A 5297-nucleotide genomic window follows, 5' to 3' on the forward strand; every position below is an offset into this window, starting at 1 on the left:
ATTGTGCCTTTTCTATTTAATTTCGATGCAATTTCTGTGTTTCATCGTCAATACGAAGGTCCAAGGGATACAGTAAACCTGAAGTGTAGCATCGGAATTTACAACTAGTGTCACAGGAATAGTTCAAAACATAGTCAGTAAGATGAGTCAGTCTTCTTGTACTTAAGTCGTCATTGTGCATTTTGTATTTAATTCCGGTGCAATTTCTGTGTTTCATCATCAATAAGAAGGTCCAAGGGGTACAGTAAACCTGGAGTGAAGCATCGGAATCTATAACTAGTGTCACAGGAATGGTTCAAAACATAGACAGTATGAAGAGTCAGTCTCCTTGTACTTAATTCTGCACTGTGCCTTTTGTATTTAATTCCGATGCAATTCCTGTGTTTCATCGTCAATAAGAATGTCCAAGGGATACAGTAAACCTGAAGTGTAGCATCGGAATTTACAACTAGTGTCACAGGAATAGTTCAAAACATAGTCAGTAAGATGAGTCAGTCTTCTTGTACTTAAGTCGTCATTGTGCATTTTGTATTTAATTCCGGTGCAATTTCTGTGTTTCATCATCAATAAGAAGGTCCAAGGGGTACAGTAAACCTGGAGTGAAGCATCGGAATCTATAACTAGTGTCACAGGAATGGTTCAAATCATAGACAGTAAGAAGAGTCAATCTCCTTGTACTTAATTCTGCACTGTGCCTTTTGTATTTAATTCCGATGCAATTTCTGTGTTTCATCGTCAATAAGAAGGACCAGGTGATACAGTAAACCGGGAGTGAAGCATCGGAGTCTATAACTAGTGTCAAAGGACTGGTTCAAAAATAGACAGTAAGAAGAGTCAGTCTTCTTGTACTTAAGTCGTCATTGTGCCTTTTGTATTTAATTCCGGTGAAATTTCTGTGTTTCATCATCAATAAGAAGGTCCAAGGGATACAGTAAACCTGGAGTGAAGCATCGGAATCTATAACTAGTGTCACAGGAATGGTTCAAAACATAGACAGTAAGAAGAGTCAGTCTTCTTGAACTTAATTCGGCATTGTGCCTTCTGTATTTAATTCCGATGCAATTTCTCTGTTTGATCGTCAATAAGAAGGTAAGAGGGATACAGTAAACCTGAAGTGAAGAATCGGAATCCATAACTAGTGTCACAGGAATGGTTCAAACCATAGTCAGTAAGAAAAGTTAGTCTTCTTGTACTTAAGTCGGCATTGTGCCTTTTGTATCTAAATCCGATGCAATTTCTGTGTTTCATCGTCAATAGGAAGGTCCAAGGGATACAGTAAACCTGGATGGAAACATCGGAAACTGTAACTAGTGTCACAGGAATGGTTCAAATCATAGACAGTAAGAAGAGTCAGTCTTCGTGTACTTCAGTCGGCATTTTGCCTTTTGTATTTAATTCCGATGCAATTTCTGTGTTTCATCGTCAATAAGAAGGTCCAAGGGATACAGTAAACCTGGAGTCAAGCATCGGAATCCATAACAAGTGACAATGGTATGGTTCAAAACATAGACAGTAAGAAGAGTCAGTGTTCTTGTACTTAAGTCGGCATTGTGCCTTTTGTATTTAATTCCGATGCAATTTCTGTGTTTCATCGTCAATAAGAAGATCAGAGGGATACACTAAACCTGAAATGAAGCATCGGAATTCATAACTAGTGTCACAGGAATGGTTCAAAGCATAGTCAGAAAGGAGAGTCAGTCTTCTTGTACTTAAGTCGGCATTGTGCCTTTTGTATTTAATTCCGATGGAATTTCTGTGTTTCATCGTCAATAAGAGGGTCCAAGGGATACAGTAAACCTGAGATGAAGCATCGGAATCTATAACTAGTTTCACAGGAATGGTTCAAAACATAGTAAGAAGAGTCAGTCTTCTTGTACTTAAGTTGGCATTGTGCCTTTTCTATTTAATTCCGATGCAATTTCTGTGTTTCATCGTCAATAAGAAGGTCAGAGGGATACGGTAATCCTGAAGGGAAGCATCGGAATCTATAACTAGTGTCACAGGAATGGTTCAAAACATAGTCAGTAAGAAGAGTCAGTCTTCTTGCAGTTAAGACGGCATTGTGCCTTTTCTATTTAATTTCGATGCAATTTCTGTGTTTCATCGTCAATAAAAAGGTCCAAGGGATACAGTAAACCTGGAGTGAAGCATCGGAAACTATAACTAGTGTCACAGGAATGGTTCGAAACATAGACAGTAAGAAGAGTCAGTCTTCTTGTACTTACGTCGGCATAGTGCCTTTTCTATTTAATTCCGATGCAATTTGTGTGTTTCATCGTCAATAAGAAGCTCCAAGGGATACAGTAAACCTGGAGTGTAGCATCGGAATCGATAACTAGTGTCACAGGAATGGTTCAAAGCATAGACAGTAAGAAGAGTCAGTCTTCGTGTACTTAAGTTGGCATTTTGCCTTTTGTATTTAATTCCGATGCAATTTCTGTGTTTTATCGTCAATAAGAAGGTCAAGGCATACAGTAAACCTGAGGTGAAGCATCGGAATCTATAACTAGGGTCACAGGAATGGTTCAAAACATAGTCATTAAGAAGATTCAGTCTTCTTGTACTTAAGTCGGCATTGTACCTTTTCTATTTAATTCCGATGCAATTTCTGTGTTTCATCGTCAATAACAAAACATAGTCAGTAAGAAGATTCAGTCTTCGTGTACTTAAGTCGGAATTGTACCTTTTCTATTTAATTCCGATGCAATTTCTGTGTTTTATCGTCAATAACAAGTTCCAAGGGATACACTAAACCTGGAGTGAAGCATCGGAATCTATAACTAGTGTCAATGGAATGGTTCAAAACATAGACAGTAAGAAGAGTCAGAGTTCTTGTACTTAAGTCGGCATTGTGCCTTTTGCATTTAATTCCGATGGAATTTCTGTGTTTCATCGTCAATAAGAAGGTCCAAGGGATACAGTAAACCTGAGATGAAGCATCGGAATCCATAACTAGTTTCACAGCAATGGTTCAAAACATAGTCAGTAAGAAGAGTCAGTCTTCTTGTACTTAAGTTGGCATTGTGCCTTTTCTATTTAATTTCGATGCAATTTCTGTGTTTCATCGTCAATAAAAAGGTCCAAGGGATACAGTAAACCTGAGGTGAAGCATCGGAATCTATAACTAGTGTCACAGGAATGGTTCAAAACATAGTCAGTAAGAAGATTCAGTCTTCTTGTACTTAAGTCGGCATTGTACCTTTTCTATTTAATTCCGATGCAATTTCTGTGTTTCATCGTCAATAACAAAACATAGTCAGTAAGAAGATTCAGTCTTCTTGTACTTAAGTCGGCATTATACTTTTTCTATTTAATTCCGATGCAATTTCTGTGTTTCATTGTCAATAACAAGTTCCAAGGGATACAGTAAACCTGGAGTGAAGCATCTGAATCTATAACTAGTGTCAATGGAATGGTTCAAAACATAGACAGTAAGAAGAGTCAGTCTTCTTGTACTTAAGTCGGCATTGTGCATTTTGTATTTAATTCCGATGCAGTATCTGTGTTTCATCGTCAATAAGAAGGTCCGAGGGGTACAGTAAACCTGAAGTGAAGCATCGGAATCTATAGCTAGTGTCACAGGAATGGTTCATAATCAGTAAGAAGATTCAGTCTTCTTGTCCTTAAGTCGTCATTGTGCCTTTTGTATTTAATTCCGATGCAATTTCTGTGTTTCATCATCAATAAGAAGGTCCAAGGGATACAGTAAACCTGGAGTGAAGCATCGGAATCTATAACTAGTGTCACAGGAATGGTTCAAAACATAGACAGTAAGAAGAGTCAGTCTCCTTGTACTTAATTCTGCACTGTGCCTTTTGTATTTAATTCCGATGCAATTTCTGTGTTTCATCGTCAATAAGAAGGACCAAGGGATACAGTAAACCTGGAGTGAAGCATCGGAGTCTATAACTAGTGTCAAAGGACTGCTTCAAAAATAGACAGTAAGAAGAGGCAGTCTTCTTGAACTTAATTCGGCATTGTGCCCTCTGTATTTAATTCCGATGCAATTTCAGTGTTTCATCGTCAATAAGAAGGTCAGAGGGATACAGTAAACCTGAAGTGAAGCATCGGAATCCATAACTAGTGTCACAGGAATGGTTCAAATCATAGTCAGTAAGAAGAGTTAGTCTTCTTGTACTTAAGTCGGCATTGTGCAGTTTGTATTTAATTCCAATGCAATTTCTGTGTTTCATCGTCAATAGAAAGGTCCAAGGGATACAGTAAACCTGGAGGCAAACATCGGAATCTGTAACTAGTGTCACAGGAATGGTTCAAATCATAGACAGTAAGAAGAGTCAGTCTTCGTGTACTTCAGTCGGCATTTTGCCTTTTGTATTTAATTCCGATGCAATTTCTGTGTTTCATCGTCAATAAGAAGGTCCAAGGTATACAGTAAACCTGAAGTGAAGCATCGGGATCTGTAACTAGTGTCACAGGAATCGTTCAAACATAGACAGTAAGAAGAGTCAGTCTTCTTGTACTTAAGTCGGCATAGGGCCTTATCTATTTAATTCCGATGCAATTTGTGTGTTTCATCGTCAATAAGAAGGTCCTAGGGATACAGTAAACCAGGAGTCAAGCATCGGAATCTATAACTAGTGTCAATGGTATTGTTCAAAACATAGACAGTAAGGAGAGTCAGTGTTCTTGTACTTGAGTCGGCATTGTGCCTTTTGTATTTAATTCCGGTGCAATTTCTGTGTTTCATCGTCAATAAGAAGGTCAGAGGGATACACTAAACCTGAAATGAAGCATCGGAATTCATAACTAGTGTCACAGGAATGGTTCAAAGCATAGTCAGAAAGGAGAGTCAGTCTTCTTGTACTTAAGACGGCATTGTGCCTTTTGTATTTCATTCCGATGGAATTTCTGTGTTTCATCGTCAATAGGAAGGTCCAAGGGATACAGTAAACCTGAGGTGAAGCATCGGAATCTATAACTAGTTTCACAGGAATGGTTCAAAGCATAGTCAGTAAGAAGAGTCAGTCTTCGTGTACTTAAGTCGGCATTTTGCCTTTTGTATTTAATTCCGATGCAATTTCTGTGTTTCATCGTCAATAAGAAGGTCCAAGGGATACAGTAAACCTGGAGTGTTGCATCGGAATCTATAACTAGTGTCACAGGAATAGTTCAAAACATAGACAGTAAGAAGAGTCAGTCTTCGTGTACTTAAGTCGGCATTTTGCCTTTTGTATTTAATTCCGATGCAATTTCTGTGTTTCATCGTCAATAAGAAGGTCCAAGGGATACAGTAAACCTGAGGTGAAGCATCGGATTCTATAACTAGTGTCACAGGA

Source organism: Schistocerca piceifrons, unplaced genomic scaffold, assembly GCF_021461385.2.
Source record: "Schistocerca piceifrons isolate TAMUIC-IGC-003096 unplaced genomic scaffold, iqSchPice1.1 HiC_scaffold_1544, whole genome shotgun sequence".
NCBI lineage: Eukaryota > Metazoa > Arthropoda > Insecta > Orthoptera > Acrididae > Schistocerca > Schistocerca piceifrons.